The sequence below is a fragment of the Lissotriton helveticus genome, chromosome 3_1 (genome assembly GCF_964261635.1).
Source record: "Lissotriton helveticus chromosome 3_1, aLisHel1.1, whole genome shotgun sequence".
Lineage (NCBI taxonomy): Eukaryota > Metazoa > Chordata > Amphibia > Caudata > Salamandridae > Lissotriton > Lissotriton helveticus.
The window spans coordinates 1,058,052,391-1,058,069,457 of record NC_136061.1 but is presented as its reverse complement, the minus strand read 5'-3'; positions in this window follow the sequence as shown (position 1 = coordinate 1,058,069,457).

Below are 17,067 nucleotides of genomic sequence, written 5' to 3'. Positions count from 1 at the left end.
GTACTGGGGGGAATGTATGACATTGTTCTGCATTCTGTCCATCAATTGTTGTTTTTGCATTAATAGGTGCAATAGCCTGTGCGTAGGGTAAGGTAGGTGGTAACCTGTAAGCTCGGCGTGGCTTTAATGCAGTGCACTGGGGTAAAACAATTGATGATTGATGAAATGCTTGAATTAATATCAACAGCTGGAGAATACTCTGGGCCGGCACTCCTGTCTATGCCTATTTTTCCCATTTGACGTCTATGCTACAGAGTAGGAAAGTGTACACATTCATAATTAATATAATTACGTGTTAAGCCTCCAATGAGCTAAGAATGATATTTTTTTCCAAAACAATGTAATATACATATATAGTGAGATTTGCTTGGCCTCCTTCAGCCAATGGCTTCTTTGGATATGGATAACCGAGCTTTTGGCTTGAGACTAAGCCTGGGCAGAATTTCGATTACGATGGCGCATTCACTGTACGTTTGATAATTCTGCATTACTCTTTGATGTGGAATCACCGATAATTACTAAATTACTCCTGCATGAGTAATTAAGTAAAAAATATCTTTTAGCAAGAGCACATTTGGAGGGCGAAAGCTGACTCTCGCTATTTTTGTTCTGTTACATTTAGCGTTTTCTTAGTACAAAATGATTCCTCACCTCCATTTTGGATTCAAGGGTGAATTTTGCACTAAGGATAGAGCACTGAATGCCAGTAGTAAATTGAGGGGAAATCCTACCCCAAGAATATATTTATCAAGGGTGAGGCTATTCGTATTCTGTTACACGTAGCGCTATTTCTTAGTGAAAAATGCCCTCATGTCCATTTTGGATGGGAGGGGGAGTTTTTCTGCTAAGCAATTACACCATATGCGGAATCAATCTTCTTACCTCATTCAATCATAATCTCTCTGAATTCTTAAGTAATTCTGCATGATTATGCTACATGTAGTCATAAGGGTCCATTTCATATAAACAATTGAGGGTCCATCCTTACACATTTTCTCACATTCTATAGTTTATGAGTCACATGCATTTTTATCAAAAACAACCTGTTTGTTCTTGCACTGTTGTGTCCATTTTTAAGCATCTTTTGACTCCTCAGGCATGCCACTTTCTACATTGGGCCAGCCTCCCCTCAAGATGGTCACAGACTTGTGATATGTAAATGTAAATGTAGGGGACACTTATATAGCGCATCTATCACTCCATGGAGTATCTTGGCGCTCAACCAGATGGAAAACGGTTTAGGGAGAGATGGATCGATGGGGGCGCTTAAACCAGTGCTATGCAGGCTGCATCTGTGAGGGAAAACACCCAGGTCTTTAGCGCCTTCCTGAACTGTGTTTCATGACATAGTAACCTAAGGTGAGGAGGAAGCTTGTTCCAGGCTCTGGAACCCAGGACAAAAAGAGACTTTCCTCCCTTGGTGGCCAATCTAAATCTGGGGATGGTTAATAGATTCTGGTTAGCAGACCTCAGGCAGCGAGTGGGATAATATCGCTTAAAGCCAGTGCACAGATATTTAGGCCCATGCTGATGGAAGGCTCTAAATGTGATCAACAGGATTTTGAAAAGGATCCTTTTACCAACTGACAACCAGTGTAGCGCTTTTAGTGCAGCTGACGCAGATGATTTTCGGGGCCAGCGTAGCACAAGTCTGGCAGCGGCATGTTGGATCATCTGCAGCCTATGGAGTACGGACTTATTAACTCCAGCATACAGGCTGTTACAATAATCTAGCCATGAGTTTATTAAGGCTACTGCAACTGCTTTCCTGGCTGACAGAGGAAGGAGGTCAAAAAACTTCCTCAAGGATTTAATGGTGTGAAAACACATACCAGCTACGGCCACCGCTTGCTGTTTAAAGCACAACTGGTCGTCAAATTTGATGCCCAGATTCCGAGCAGATGTTATGGTCTCAGGGGGCGATTCAACATCGTCTGGCCACCATTGTTTTGGAGAAAACAGGTTTCGATTTCCAAACGGCAAGATCTCCGTTTTGCCGGAATTGCATTTAAGGTGGTTTTCAGTCATCCATTTGAATGTGGCTGTTAAGCAATTCTTCAAGTTTTCTTCCGCTCCCAGCAGTTCTCCATCCAGTACCAGAATTAGCTGAGTGTCATCTGCATATGATATTGTGCTGATGTTAAACGATGCAATTAGCTCAAGCAGGGGTACCATATATAGGTTAAACAGGATCGGGCTTAACCTCGATCCCTGAGGAACCCCGGAGCTGATGACCTTAGCTTCTGACTGGAATTTGCCCAAGACAGTAATTTGTCGTCTGTTGTTCAGAAAATTTCTCAACCAACCCAAAACTGTCCCTCCTATTCCTGCAGCCACCATCCGGTCTACTAAAATGGTATGAGAGACCGTGTCGAAGGCTGCCGACAAGTCTAATAGTATTAGGACAGCCTTCTTGCCTTGGTCGACAGCCATTCGTAAGGTTTCCGCCGTGAACAGGAGGGCAGACTCGGTGGAATGTTTCGACCGAAACCCAGCTTGGTTGGGATGTAGAATGTTATTCACCTCCAAGTAGTCCGTAAGTTGATTGTTAACGAACTTTTCAACCAATTTGAAAACCACGGGAAGCAGGGATATCGGTCGCATGTTGGAGAGAGTCGACGGATCAGCGATGGTCTTTTTGTGAAGGGGTTTAACTGCTGCGAGTTTCCACTCAGGTGGAATTACCGCTGTGGCTAGCGATGAGTTTATGAGGTCGTTGATGATGGGGTTAACAACCTCCACCGCCGCCTGAAGGACCAAGGGTGGGCAAGGATCAAAAGGCGATCCAGATTTACTGGCCAAGATGGCTTTAGCTGTGTCCTCCAACGAGACAGGTGTGAAGGACTCAAAGCGTGAAGTCCCCCTCGCCGTTTCAACTCCCTCAGCCCGCTCTAAGCTGCAAGGAGAGGAAAACGGTAGAGGAAAAGTCTTCACAATATCAGCAATCTTGTTGTCAAAATAATCGGCAATTGAATTGCAGAGGTCCTGTGAGGGGGGAATCTCTTGTGACAAAGCTAATGGTTTAGTGAAGTCCCTTACTATTTTAAAAATATCAACTATCAAATATCAAATATCAAGATATCAACTTCAACTTCAAAAGGCATGGCCTTGCAAAACTTCGGATGTCATTGTCATTCATGGGTTGTGCCTTTTCATCCTGCTGCCTAGCCACTGTCACCCTCCAAAGCACACGGCTGCAGGATGAGAAGGAACAGATGCTACTGTTAAGTGCACCCATCATCCTGCCACAGAGCTGATCTGTAATAGGGCCCCATGTGCCCCTCGCCTCCTTTTCATCCTGTTCCCTGACTGCTGCATCTCTGCAACACATCAGTATACCTGCAGGTGGAATGAAAGGACCCGCTGCTGCTCTTCAGTACGCCCAGTGTCTCCTTCTCATGCTGCTGCTAAGCCACTGCCTCAAACTCAATAGGCAAAGATGATAGCCTAAGAACTAGAGAAGGTCATTGGGACATATCAGCACGGTGTTTGAGGCATACCACCAGTGGCGTAGCCAGGGGGGCAGCAGGGCGGGCCCCCCTTGGTGGCACAAGTTTTGGGGGTGGCGGCCTTCCCTACCCCCCGCTTTTACCAGCAACCGCAGAAATCGATCACCAGCACACCATCCCGCTCTTACGGCAGCCACGGGGTGGCAAAGGCTGGGACCACCGCGGGCTGCAAAAGGCCTAGCTACTCCACTACATACCCTGAACCTAATGAATGCATCTACTGTTCCTTGAGGTTTGTAAATGATCGTGCAACATCTGATTCCCATGTATAAGAGGTACGTAATTCAGCATTGACCGACCACTGTGGATTAAAATGGTGTACAGAAAGAACATCGCTTCTGGAGAAGGCTGCAGAGGAGGCAGTAATATGAGAGATTATCACCAAATCTGATGGTACTGTTCCAAGGCACTGGGCAGAAAATAACTTCCAGCAGCTATTTGTAAATATTACTAAGTTAATTGTAGGTGGGTTACTGTTCAATAATAGATTAAGAAAAGGAAAATTTTTCAATGTTGAAACAGATCTAGTTTTTTCCACTTATGCCTCTGAAATACATCAAAGTGCCACACTTCTTTCCCCAGATCAATCTCTCACAATCATAGGTGTGTCCTCAGAGGATAAAAAAAACACTGGCCATGCTTTTCAAGACCTTGGAATGTGAATTCAGAACAGCCTCCTGTCTCGGATAAAAGAGACAAAATAACTCAACTTTACTCTTTATATCTACCCGGAGCACTAGTCTGTCTCAACTGTCTTGTATTGTGAATTGTTGTGTCCGCTCTTGTCATCAGTTATTCCTTAGTATCTTTGGGGCATATTTACTAGAAATTGGCGGAGGGCAGTGTTATGCCAAATTTGGTAATGCCGCGCTCCGCTAGTTTCAAAACGCAGGGATGGCCTGTATTTACAAGAATGAGGCACAACCCTGCATTTCACCTAGCGCTGGTGCTAAAGAAGCTACCTAGCTCCACTTCAGGCACCCTTGCGCCATGTTGCAAGGGTTCCTGCACTGCAGGGGTGATTGTTTATGTGCAGGAAGGGATACCTTCCTGCTCATAAACGATCTTTACAGGCGTTTTGCTGTTTCTATGTGTGCTGCAGAATGTGTAAAATACAAGGCGAAATGAAACATTTCTCCTCGTATCACCTGCTTCAGACCAGGAATTTCCATGCAATATTTTTTGTGCTGCCACATACCTTGTAAATATGGGACAGCGTCAAAAAGCAATGTGTGTTGCAGTGGAACACCCACTATAGCATCCATTGCACACCTCTTTCTCACTAAGTGCTGCGTGAATAGGGGCATGATTTACAAGGCGGCATTAAGCCATGTTAAGTGACTGAATGTCGCCTTGTAAATAAGGCGAAGGAGTTAACACCAATAGAACGCCGGAAAAAGAGATGTCCTGGTGGTGTTAACACCTTGTAAATATGCCCCTTAGAGTCATGCCCTCAAGTGACTCAAGTGAACATCTGAGACATGGTTTATGAAAACAAACTTTCAGAATATAGAAGGGGCTTAATAGGCCAGTTAAAAAAAGGAAACCACGGGGACTAGATGACCCAAAATATCCAGAGCCTGTACATATTCATTTGGCTTGACCTACAGCTTCAATGAAAGGTTATTAACATGCAGTATGTGATTTATCAGATGCTAATCGTTTTGTGTCCCACAATTTTAAATATTGAACTACAGTAATGGCGACTACAAGTTATTGACTTACACAATAACATCAAAGTAATGAGAGGAGTTAGAATAATAGAGCTGTATTCCCCTTATGCTTCCTCTAACTTGTTTGTTAGATTTGGGGGTCTCTAGTTGGCAGAGGTAGGTACCTTTGTCCAAATACGGACCCTTGCGTCTATCAGGGTAAGGGGGTACACTACTAAAATAACCCCTGCTCACCTCTTTGGTAGCTTGGCACAAGCAAGCAGGCTTACCTCAGAGGCAGTGTGTGAAGCATTTGTGAACACATACAGTAACCCAGTGACAACACTACAGATGGACACCACACAAGGTGTAGTACAAAAATAAATATTTTTATATAGACTTAACACAAGACCACAAACGGCAAAAATCCACAATACTGTACTTTAAAAATAGTAGAATTAGCTTAGTTCTCTTAAGATGTAAAATGCGACACTTTGAGTTCAATGTACCTTTGAATGCCTAACGCTATAGAATGAAAGCGTTGCAGGGAAGGTGATGCGTTTGTTCCTTACACGCCAGAATAGTGATGCGTCGAGTCCCCACTGATGCCTAGGGGATACGTTGGTTCTTCTCGGCATGGGGAGATGATGCGTCAGTTTCTTACTGCGCTTCCGTGGCGATGCGACCAGCAACGCCGTGATGCAATGAAGATCCGGTGCAATGAAACAGAGATGGTGTCTTCTTGATGCAAGACGATGCGTGAGCGCCCGACGGCCATGCGGCGACTCAACGATTCTTCTGAGCCACCACAGACCCTGCAACATGCTTCTTCGGTGATGCAGGAGCATCTGATGCAACGTCAATCCTCTTCTCTGGCGATGTGAGTCGCTTCTGTGTTGCGAAGCGCCAGCTGCAGCGGTGATACCCTTTTTCAGCGATGCGACAACAGCGACTGGGACAGCAATACGCTTCTGCTTTGTGATACGCGCATCCAGCTCCTTTTGACATGCTTTCCTTCAGAAGGCCCAACACAACAGCAGGCACTTCAAAAGAACTCTTGGGGAGCTGGTGGGTGAACTCTGTTGTCCCTGAGTCTTCAGCAGGAGGCAAGCTCTCTCTCAATCCCTTGGAGATCCTTTACAAGTTGAATGAAAGTAGCACAAAGTCCTTTCTCCTTTCTTTGGCAGTAAGGCAACCACTGTAGGCCAATCCCCCACACAGCATTCAGCTTAGGGATAGTCTCTTTCACAGTTCCTCTGGTTCCTCTCCTCAGCAAAGGTTTCTTCATGTTTCCCAAAAGTGATCTTAAGTTCTGAGGTTTGGGTCCCCTCTTTTATACTCATTTTCCCTTTGTTCTCTGAAGGCAGAGAGGCCTTTGCCTAGTCCAAACTAGTTCTGGTCAGTACTGGAGCACTTTGTTGACAAGACTCCTTCTTTCCTTTCACAGTGTAGACCAGGGACATCAGACGCATCACAGGAGGTGGAGCCAGCATTGTGGAGGGAAGAAACAGCCCTATTCACGGCCTAGGTGCAACTCCTCCCACTCATCTACATGCAGATAGCTCTATTCAGCCCTATGCTGACTCACCCTGTCTCCTGGAATCCCCCAGCCCCTGTCACTCAAACTCCAGACAGGGAATACACAAACTAGCAGAGACAGGCTTGGACAGTTAGGCAAGAAAATATCTACTTTCTGAAAGTGGTATTTACAAACACAGAATGTTAAAACCAACTTCACTAAAAGATGTATTTTATCATTCTGAGTTCAGGCATACTAAATTAAAATTTCTATCATGTTCCCTGGGTCAGTTAGGATTCTAAGATGTTATAATCAAACTGCCCATTCTGGCCTATGGGGAACAGGTAGCCTTGCAATAGTGAAAAATGAAAATGGCTGTAATTCACTATTAGGAAATGCCACACACATCAGGGTATGTCCTACCTTTTACCTACAATGCACCCTGCCCTAGGACCTACCATAGGGCTGTCTGATATGTAGAAAGGGAAGGTTTAGGGACTGGCAAGTGGATGCACTTGCCAGTCAACAGGGCAGTACCAGACTGCACACAGGCTCTGCAATGGCAGGCCTGAGACACACTTTACAGGCTGCTTCTGTGGATGGCACAACCAGTGCTGCAAGCCTACCAGCAGCATTTGATTTACAAGCCCTGGGCACACGCTGTGCACTGAACTTTCTGAAAGTGGTATTTTCAAACACAGAATGTTAAAACCAATTTCACTAAAAGATGTATTTTATAATTTTGAGTTCAGGCATTCTAAATTAAAATTTCTATCATGTTCCCTGGGTCAGTTAGGATTCTAAGATGTTATAATCAAACTGCCCATTCTGGCCTATGGGGAACAGGTAGCCTTGCAATAGTGAAAAACGAAAATGGCTGTAATTCACTATTAGGAAATGCCACACACATCAGGGTATGTCCTACCTTTTACCTACAATGCACCCTGCCCTAGGACCTACCATAGGGCTGTCTGATATGTAGAAAGGGAAGGTTTAGGGACTGGCAAGTGGATGCACTTGCCAGTCAACAGGGCAGTACCAGACTGCACACAGACTCTGCAATGGCAGGCCTGAGACACACTTTACAGGCTGCTTCTGTGGATGGCACAACCAGTGCTGCAAGCCTACCAGCAGCATTTGATTTACAAGCCCTGGGCACACGCTGTGCACTGAACTTTCTGAAAGTGGTATTTTCAAACACAGAATGTTAAAACCAATTTCACTAAAAGATGTATTTTATAATTCTGAGTTCAGGCATACTAAATTAAAATTTCTATCATGTTCCCTGGGTCAGTTAGGATTCTAAGATGTTATAATCAAACTGCCCATTCTGGCCTATGGGGAACAGGTAGCCTTGCAATAGTGAAAAACGAAAATGGCTGTAATTCACTATTAGGAAATGCCACACACATCAGGGTATGTCCTACCTTTTACCTACAAAGCACCCTGCCCTAGGACCTACCATAGGGCTGTCTGATATGTAGAAAGGGAAGGTTTAGGGACTGGCAAGTGGATGCACTTGCCAGTCAACAGGGCAGTACCAGACTGCACACAGACTCTGCAATGGCAGGCCTGAGACACACTTTACAGGCTGCTTCTGTGGATGGCACAACCAGTGCTGCAAGCCCACCAGCAGCATTTGATTTACAAGCCCTGGGCACACGCTGTGCACTGAACTAGGGTCTGACAAGTAAACCAAACCAGCCAATCATGGAGTCACTAATCCATAAAACAATTTACCATAGGAGAGCATATGCACGTTAGCACCGATCAGCAGTGGTAGTGTGCCCAGAGTCATAAAACCAACTAAAACAGGTCAGACAAAATACAGGAGGAAGGCAAAATGTTCAGTGATAACCCTGCAAAATAGGCCAAGTCCAACATAGCTGATATGTTGACACTGTTTTATGCAATATTCTGACATACAGTCATGTCTATATGGACATCACATTTTCACCCAACATTTTCATCACATTGCAAGCAGTGTGAGGTTGTATCGTGTCCAGAAAACAGAGAAAATTGCTAGCCCTCTAAATTTAACAACATATTTACACTTCCCTCGTGATAACTACACACATGTCACCCTAAGTGAGATGGGTATTCCCAGACGTCGGTCCTTTGCTTGTTGTATCTTTGGATTCAACATAGCCTAGCTGATGAGGGGTGAAACCCCAAAACCAGTTCCAGGATGCTTGTTTCCGATCCAGGGAGGACCTGGCTTGGTAGTTTGGACTGGACTGTTCCTATGAGGAGCATGGTTACGACTGATTTGCATGTGACTGGTTCAAACTGGGGGGATGTAGTGAGCAAATGAATGTTGGCTTTAACCCAGATCTCTTAACTGGTGGAGAATGTTTGATCTATTCAACATTCCGTTCATCATTTACTGCAGCAGCAATTTTCACCCTAAGTGGGATGGGTATACCCAGACATTGGTCACTTTGCTCGCTGTGCCACTGGATTAGAACTAGCCTGATTGATGAGCGATGTTACCCCTAAACCAGTCCCAGGGTCCTTGTTTCCGGTCCAGGGAGAACCCAGTTTGGCAGTTCAGTCTAGACTGTTCTCATGAGGAGCAGGCTCAAGACTGATTTGCATATGGTTGGGTCCAAACTGGGGTGGTGTGGTGAGCAAAAGAATGTCGGATTTAACCCAGAACTCTTGACTAGGGTGAATGTTTGATTTATTCTGCATTCTATCCAGCATTTGTTGCAGCACCAAGTGCTCAAACTCAAGGCAGATGCTCACCAAAGATTGTCAGAGTTAGGAATGTACATCGGAGAGTATGAGGAAGGGATAGAATAAGTTGATAGATACTGGCAATATAGAAGAAGTGGAAAAGCCAATGGTGAGACTAGATTCTGTGTGGACTTGAGAGAACGCAACAATTCTGTGATGAAGGACCACTACCCACTTCTAATATTATTGAAATGTTCAGTTCTCTTAATGGTGGCAAATATTTTTTGTCTTTTGATTTGAGTTCAGTATACCATCAAATTGATTTTGATTGAGCTTCACAAGATTTAATAACTTTTACTACTCTTTTTTTGGTATACATTTTTAAGGATTTCGTTCAGACTAATATCTGTGGCCTTTGTTTTTCAGAGAGCCATGGAACGATTGTTAAAGGGAGTAGAAGGGGTTAGAATGTATCACGATAATGTGTTGGTAACTAAACTTAACATAGGTGAGCACAATGGGAGGTTGCTTGACTTATTGAAGAGATTGCAGAGGAAGTAGGAAAATTGCAAGTTTAATGCCCCAGAAATAAAGTACTTGTAACATTTAATAATGAGTGCTGGAATCTGGCCTAAAGGTAGCTTGGTGGAGGCAATCAAGAACTTACCGTCCTAAGAGTGTAAAGGGGAGTTAGTAAACTTTCTGGGGATGACAGAGTTTTACAATAAGTTAATTCCCAAGTTTGTAGTCAGGACTAAATGGACGAGATTGCTTCTTAAGAAGGGAAGGAGTTTCTATGGTGTGGGACAAGTCAGAAAGAATTTGACAATGTGAAATTTAGTTTGGAAAATTCTGCGGGTCTAATAAGTCTTGACACCAAAGATGAGACTATTATCATGACTGCTCCAAAGGTTTAGGAGACATCTTATTGCAAAGGTCAGGGGGTGTGTCTAGAACTATTCTGTCCGTGTCAAGAGGTTTCAGAGGTACTGAAACCAATTAATCAGTTATTGAGACGGAGGCCCTAGATGTTTTATGGGCTGTAAGGAAACTAAGGAAGTTTCTGTGGGGGCATAGAATAAAAATCAAGACAGACCAAAAGCCTCTCAAAGAGGATTGTTTAAAGAAATGTATTGATCAGACATCCAATCGTATTCCAAAGTGAGTGGTTTCACTTCAGGAGTTTGAATTGTCCTAGGGGCTGGGGCAAGCAACTTGCAAGCAGATTGCCTCTCAAGGATGTGCCTGGTGCAGGAAGGAGATAATTATCTCTCCGATTAATGTTTTGGAGATGAAGAGTTTTATTAAAAAGTGAATGTCTGTTTGATTACAGATGGAGTCATACAAGAAGATGAGTGGAAGAAGGAACTTCAAGAGGATGAGTGCATACAGAAGGTCATTAAGATGATGACATGTGGTTTGTTTGACAGAAACAAATGTGATGATGATATTTATGGGTTTTGGTAGATGAGAAATGAATTGACGGTGATGAATGGGTTACTGCTAATAGGTCGCAAATTGGTACAACCTCAAAAGCTAAGGAGAAAACTGATTGATAGCACCCACGCAAGTCATATGGGCTTATCTAAGACAAAGGAAAGAATTAGGGAAGGATACTGGTGGCCAGCAATTTGGACCAGCATTAGGACTTTCTAGTAGGATAACAGCTGGTAACTCTGTGTTAGCAGATGGGGCTACTAAATTTTCCCAAGCAAAATGATAATATTGAAGTGCTGCTGTAAAACATTTAAAAGATATATGTCTTACTTAACTGTATACATCTCCCTGTCATAGGACTTCAAAGGCCTTCATTAGGGGATTCTGACATATAATGTCAAGAGAGTGGTGGCTTTGTCATTAGTTTTAATGGCAAAATAGGACTATCCATGTACACACTGCCCTTCCAGTCTTCAGTGGTAGGCTGGGAGCCATTTTTTCCTTTATCACACTCAGAGTGGCACACTCAGTGCTGTATTCCTTTGTGGACACTCTGCCATACATGTCCTAGGTGCCCTGGGTACCATATATTAGGGACATCTTTGGTATAGACAATTCAATATAAGCTTGTTAAGGGTTAAGAACACTAGCTCTGAGGTCTGTTTAGCAGACCTTAGTACACTCTCTGTGTCGAAAAAACCAGGAGAATTAGTCAATAGAATGTGGGGGTGAGCATACAAGGAGAGGCATTATCTTACAATTACATAGGCTTTCGTAGTTAAGTCCAAAAATGGGTTTCCTTAGTTGTTAGACCTGTTATCCTTAGGGTGGTCTTTCCACATGTGTTTTACTGCTTACCTTCGCTTTTTGCTGTTTCTTTTTGTTGGCATAGGACTCTGAGCACGTTACCACTGCTAACCAGTGCTAACGTGCATGTGCTTCTCCCCTAAACATGGTGACATTGGTGTACACCCAAATTGCATATTTAGTTTAATTATGTACCTTGTAAAGTGGTATACCATATACCCAGTGACTGTAATTGAAATGCTACTAGTGAGCCTACAGCACTGGTTGTGCCACCCTGTGCAAACCTGTCTCAGGCCTGCCATTGCAAGGCCTGTGTGTGGAGTTCACTGTCACATCGACTTGGCATTTAAACCACTTGCCAGACTGAAACTTCCCTTTTATTACACATCAGTCACCACTAAGGTAGGCCATATCCTACAGGGTACTGTGTAACTTAAAGGCAGGGCATGTACTTTTAGGTTTTACATGTCCTGGTAATGACAAACATCTGAAATCATTTTTTCACTACTGTGAGGACTACTATTCTCATAGGCTAGCATTGAGAATTCCTGCAACACTTTATAACTGTAATTCCTAATCAGAAAGGAGTAGTAGCATTATGTTTTATATCTTTAGAATGGTAATGATCAATCATCTTTAATTTTAAAGTTGTATTTAACAATACTACTTTAAAAATGTAACTGTTAGAAAGTGGACATTTCTCTGCTCTTACTGCTCTGAGAGCCTAACAGCCTGTCTCCAATACACGTCTGGGGTGGGTGACAGCTACACTTTCTGCATTCCCTCTAGACAGCCACAAACACAAAAAGAGTAGGTGTGACAGAGAACCTATCTGTATTCATCTGCATTCATCTACATTCTGAAAGCTCTTCCTGGGCATGAAGAGGAAGGGGGAGTTGACACTTAAACCTGAATAGGCAGCATACTGTGTCCTGCACAAAGGGCTGATTACCCCATCCCCCAGATAGCCTAGCAGACAGAGCTGGTATAAAAGGGGGCCTGTGTACTTTAAGTGCCTGCTTTGAAGTCCCCACCACTTCAAAGGCACATTTGTGTATATGCACTGGATCTCTGATTCTACCAAGGCAGTACAATACTGGGCCTGTGAATAACTCTGCCAGGAGTAAAGTCTGCTGTGCTACAAGGGTTGCCACTTTGCATAACTGAAGAACTACTTTCTGCTTTGCTGAGCTGCACTGCTACCTGCTGAACTCTGCCCTGGTGAGGATAAGAACTGGACCCTTCTCACTTGAACCCATTGTAACTCCAAGGGCTTGCTGACTTGCCCTCTGTTCTTAAGTCTCAGAGCCATCAATGACTCCCTTCAACTTTGCAATGGCACCTGGACTCGACCATCTGTGAGTCCTGCCCTGCCAAGTTGTGACAATCCAGTATTGAGCCCTTTAAAGGTGATTTATATTATCCAGAGCCATCAAAATTGATGCAGTGAGGACTTTATGCTGAATGGAACCAACACATTGCCTTCTGTGTCATGGCAGGAGCTGATAGATGACATCACCCCAACTGACTGCGCGGCTTGACGATGACCTACAGCCCATCTTGAGATTGATGCAGTGCCAGCATCATAAGGGGGTTTGATACCAGAGCCTTCATTGACAGCGCGGATCGGCACCAACAATTCGCCTCCACCTTCAGGATCGATGAAGACACAACGCTTCCTCAACTCCTTGCATCAAGTTCTCAGCACATGCTCCATTCAAGATACTTTGTCATCATGACCTGCATGAGTCCTGTATTTATTATTAAACAATCTTTATTCGGCAAAGCATAGAGCCCAGGAATATATATAATACATTAAAATATCATATTCAATCAAATGCCAAATTCATCTCATCAGCTCTATGACTGTAAGAGCCAACTGGTTACCTACCAAGCCTATGTCCACATCTTACTACTCTTGGATACACCTCTCAATCTTGGTCATTTCTAGTTTTCCTGGATCTCACCATTGCTCTTCAAAAGTCTGTGACCACGAATAAATTGCGATTGTTTTGCAAAAGTTGAATGTGCATCAGTGCAATTCAAGCCTGTCTAAAACTCATGTCTTTTAAATATGCTTTAAGATAAAGTCGTCGGGGATACGTCAAATATTTGCATAAAAAACAAAATGTAAAATATCCAGTGGAGATCTATTGTCGCAGGCACAGGGCCCTTTTTCCTAGGGGAGGCCACTAAATGATGAAATATCTTAAATCTAAACCAGGTAATTAAAAAACGATCATAGGCGCTAGTTAAAATTGTGAGCTAGTGTTCTATTCCCAGTGCTGATTTAGCTAGGGCATGTGCTCTAACTTTTGGCTTGATCAATTACTTGCCTTCTTGCTCTGTGCTAACCTTCTTGAAGAATATATCATTTAATGATTCTTTATCCCCTTTCTTCACTGTTCTATAGTTTGTGAAAACATCTAACCTTCCTAGGCAACATTGTGTTTCTTTCATGTATCTTAGCTAGGGTATTTTGAGTGCATGATCCAAGGAAAGGCAGTCCAAAATTACAGCTTGGTGAAATGGAGACATCCTCATTGGACCCATTATTCACCCAGCAAAGGAGAGGCTTGAACGTGACTAGATCAGACACATACCTCACCCAAAGTTCTTCATGGACTGAATAGGCGGGGGTTCCCTGTGGGACTTTTAACAGCCGTCTCAGATATTTATTGTGCGTTGTCTGTAATTCCGCCACTACCTTGTACCCCCAGATATTAGTCCTTGACACAGCCATAGAAATTCAAATTCATTGATATATTTTTTAAATCACCCCAGGCGACTATGTACCTAATCTGTGTGCAAACCTTGCTATAGATCCCATTGCTTTCTTTGTGTTCGTCACCTTCTCTCCTTTCAAAGTGCTCCAGTTTAATTTGGCATCAAATAAACCCCCCAAATATTTAAAGGCTGGAACTTTGGATATACTGGAAGAGTCTGCTTATAGGATGTTGTATAGTTTCCTCGACAACCCACTTCCATCACAAACAACTTAACAAAATTGGGAGACAAATCCAGCCCGCGCATAAAGGAGACAAACCCATCAATTAAGTCCTGTAGCTAGCCTGCCCGCCCTCGCAGTCATGTGTAACTCTGGATTTACCCCGGTCTAGCACAACATCAAATAACCCCTTAGCGCAATTGACTTCTAAGCACTATGTTTGGTTTATTATTTAGAAATTCATAACTCTAGTCCTACTTATTCGATTTTTGTCATTTTGGTCTTGATTTTCTCCTAAAAATATATTTTATTTTTATCAACCTTTGTGGAATATTTTTGTGGTGTTTCCATTGTGTTACTCTGTGTGTGTGTGTGTGTGTGTTGCACAAATACATTACACACTACCTATTCAGATAAGTCTGACTGCTCTGTGCCAAGCTACCAGAGGGTGAGCACATGTTATATTTTAGTGTGCATCTAGCTTACCCTGGCTAGACATGTGGTTCCTACTTGAACAAGGTGCCTCTGTTAACCAGAGACCCAGAAGTGTATTTACAAGCTCCTTGTACCACCGGTATGTCACTTTTTCCCATATTAAAAATGATGCATCAGCGGCGCAAAGGGATTGGTAATTTCTCCCCATTTTCTAACATTAGTCCTGCCAAACTGTTTTTAACTGGTCAGTACACCTTTGACACAAACCCCAATATCCCGCACAGTTCCACAGGGTCCCATACTGGCTCACACACTGAGCTTGGTGATCCAGTGGGCAAATGGGATAGAGTATTAATAAGTGGATGATCTACAACTATTCATACAAAGAGTTATCCACACAAGCAATACTTCCAAGCCCATCCCCAGCCCTCACGACACTCACAAATGTCCCCGGGCATCAGGACACCTCCTATTAGCCCATCCTCCAACCAACTTGTCCATTCCCCAGAGACCCCTCATTAACCTCCACTCTCCAAGACTACACTCCATTAAACCCCTACCACCAGAAGACTCTCCTGTACCAAACCCACCACTATCTCAAACTCAATCCTGACTACATCATTGACTCATAGGAATTCCCTCTTGATACTTCACTAAGCCGTTTCACTCCAACCTGTGAGGATTTTGATGTATTATATAGCATGCCTGTGTGGCCCTACCATGTGATACACTCACAAAAACTCTAAAGTCCAGTCAGACTTGTTTGTAAAATGTTAAGCTCAACTCTGGGTAGCTGTGGCTGTGAGCAGCAAGGATTAATCTAAGGAACTAGAGTAAAGCATTAACAGTACCAATTCAGACCATCACACTCTACTGAATCAGTTATCTTGAGTGTTGTGGATGATCTAAGGGAAGGTGCAGATAGGGGGTATACACAGGCCTTGGTATTACTAGACCTGTCCGCTGCGTTCGATACCGTGGATTATTCCATATTAGCGGATAGAATGGCAACAGCGGAAAAGAGGGGCACGGCTCTGGAATGGATGCTCTCATTTTTAGGGGAACGTACCCAGTCTGTTAGGTTGCCATCTTTCAATTCAGCCTTGGTCAATATTACATGTGGTGTACCTCAAGGATCATCACTTTCCACATATCTGTTCAACATCTATATTTGTCCCCTGATCCACGCGCTTTAAAACCAGGGAGTGAAGGTATATAAATATGCAGCCGACATGCAGCTGATTTTCCCGATTGCTGAGACAGAGGAATCCAAGGACTTCTTCCAACACACTATGCTTTTGATTAAAGATTGGATGAGTCACAACGATCTCAAATTAAACTCTGATAAAACAAAGGTAGATATCTCCAACAACAGACTTGATCAGAGGACGCCAGCACACTGGCCAGCTGCATTGGGTACTCCACCTATCCCTAAAAATTCAGTCAAAAGTCTGGGGATTAAAATAAATGGCAATCTATCCATGCAGGAACTTATCAACCTGGCTACCTCATCTTGTGTCTACCACCTGAAGACCTTTAAGAAAATCAGGAAGTGTTTCACCAGGGAGGCAAGCATGGTTATCATGCTGACCCTGATTATGTCCAGGCTGGACTATGCCATCGCCATCTATTTAGGGCTCCCTGCCAATCAAACACATAGGCTGCAGCTCATTCAAAATCAAGCGGCTAGGCTAGTCTTTCAGCAATCAATCAATCAATCAATCACAGACATTTATAGAGCGCACTACTCACCCGGAGGGTCTCAAGGCGCTGTCACACTAAGCCACTTATGATGCAGCTACACTGGCTCCCTGTGACTCAGCAGTCCATGTTTAAGAAAGGGTGCATGGTCTTTAATGCACTTTACGAGACGGGCCCCCAATTGATATCTACAAAGGTCTCAAGGTACTTACCTAAATGAAATCTTAGATCAGCCACTATGAATATTCTGACTATTTCTAGATCGAAGCATAAGAGAATGGGTGGCTCTCGCTTTTTGGTACTTGGCCCCACACTTTGGAATTCCTTGCCGATAGACATCAGACTAACATCTGAGTACACCAGTTTTAGGAAAAAACTGAG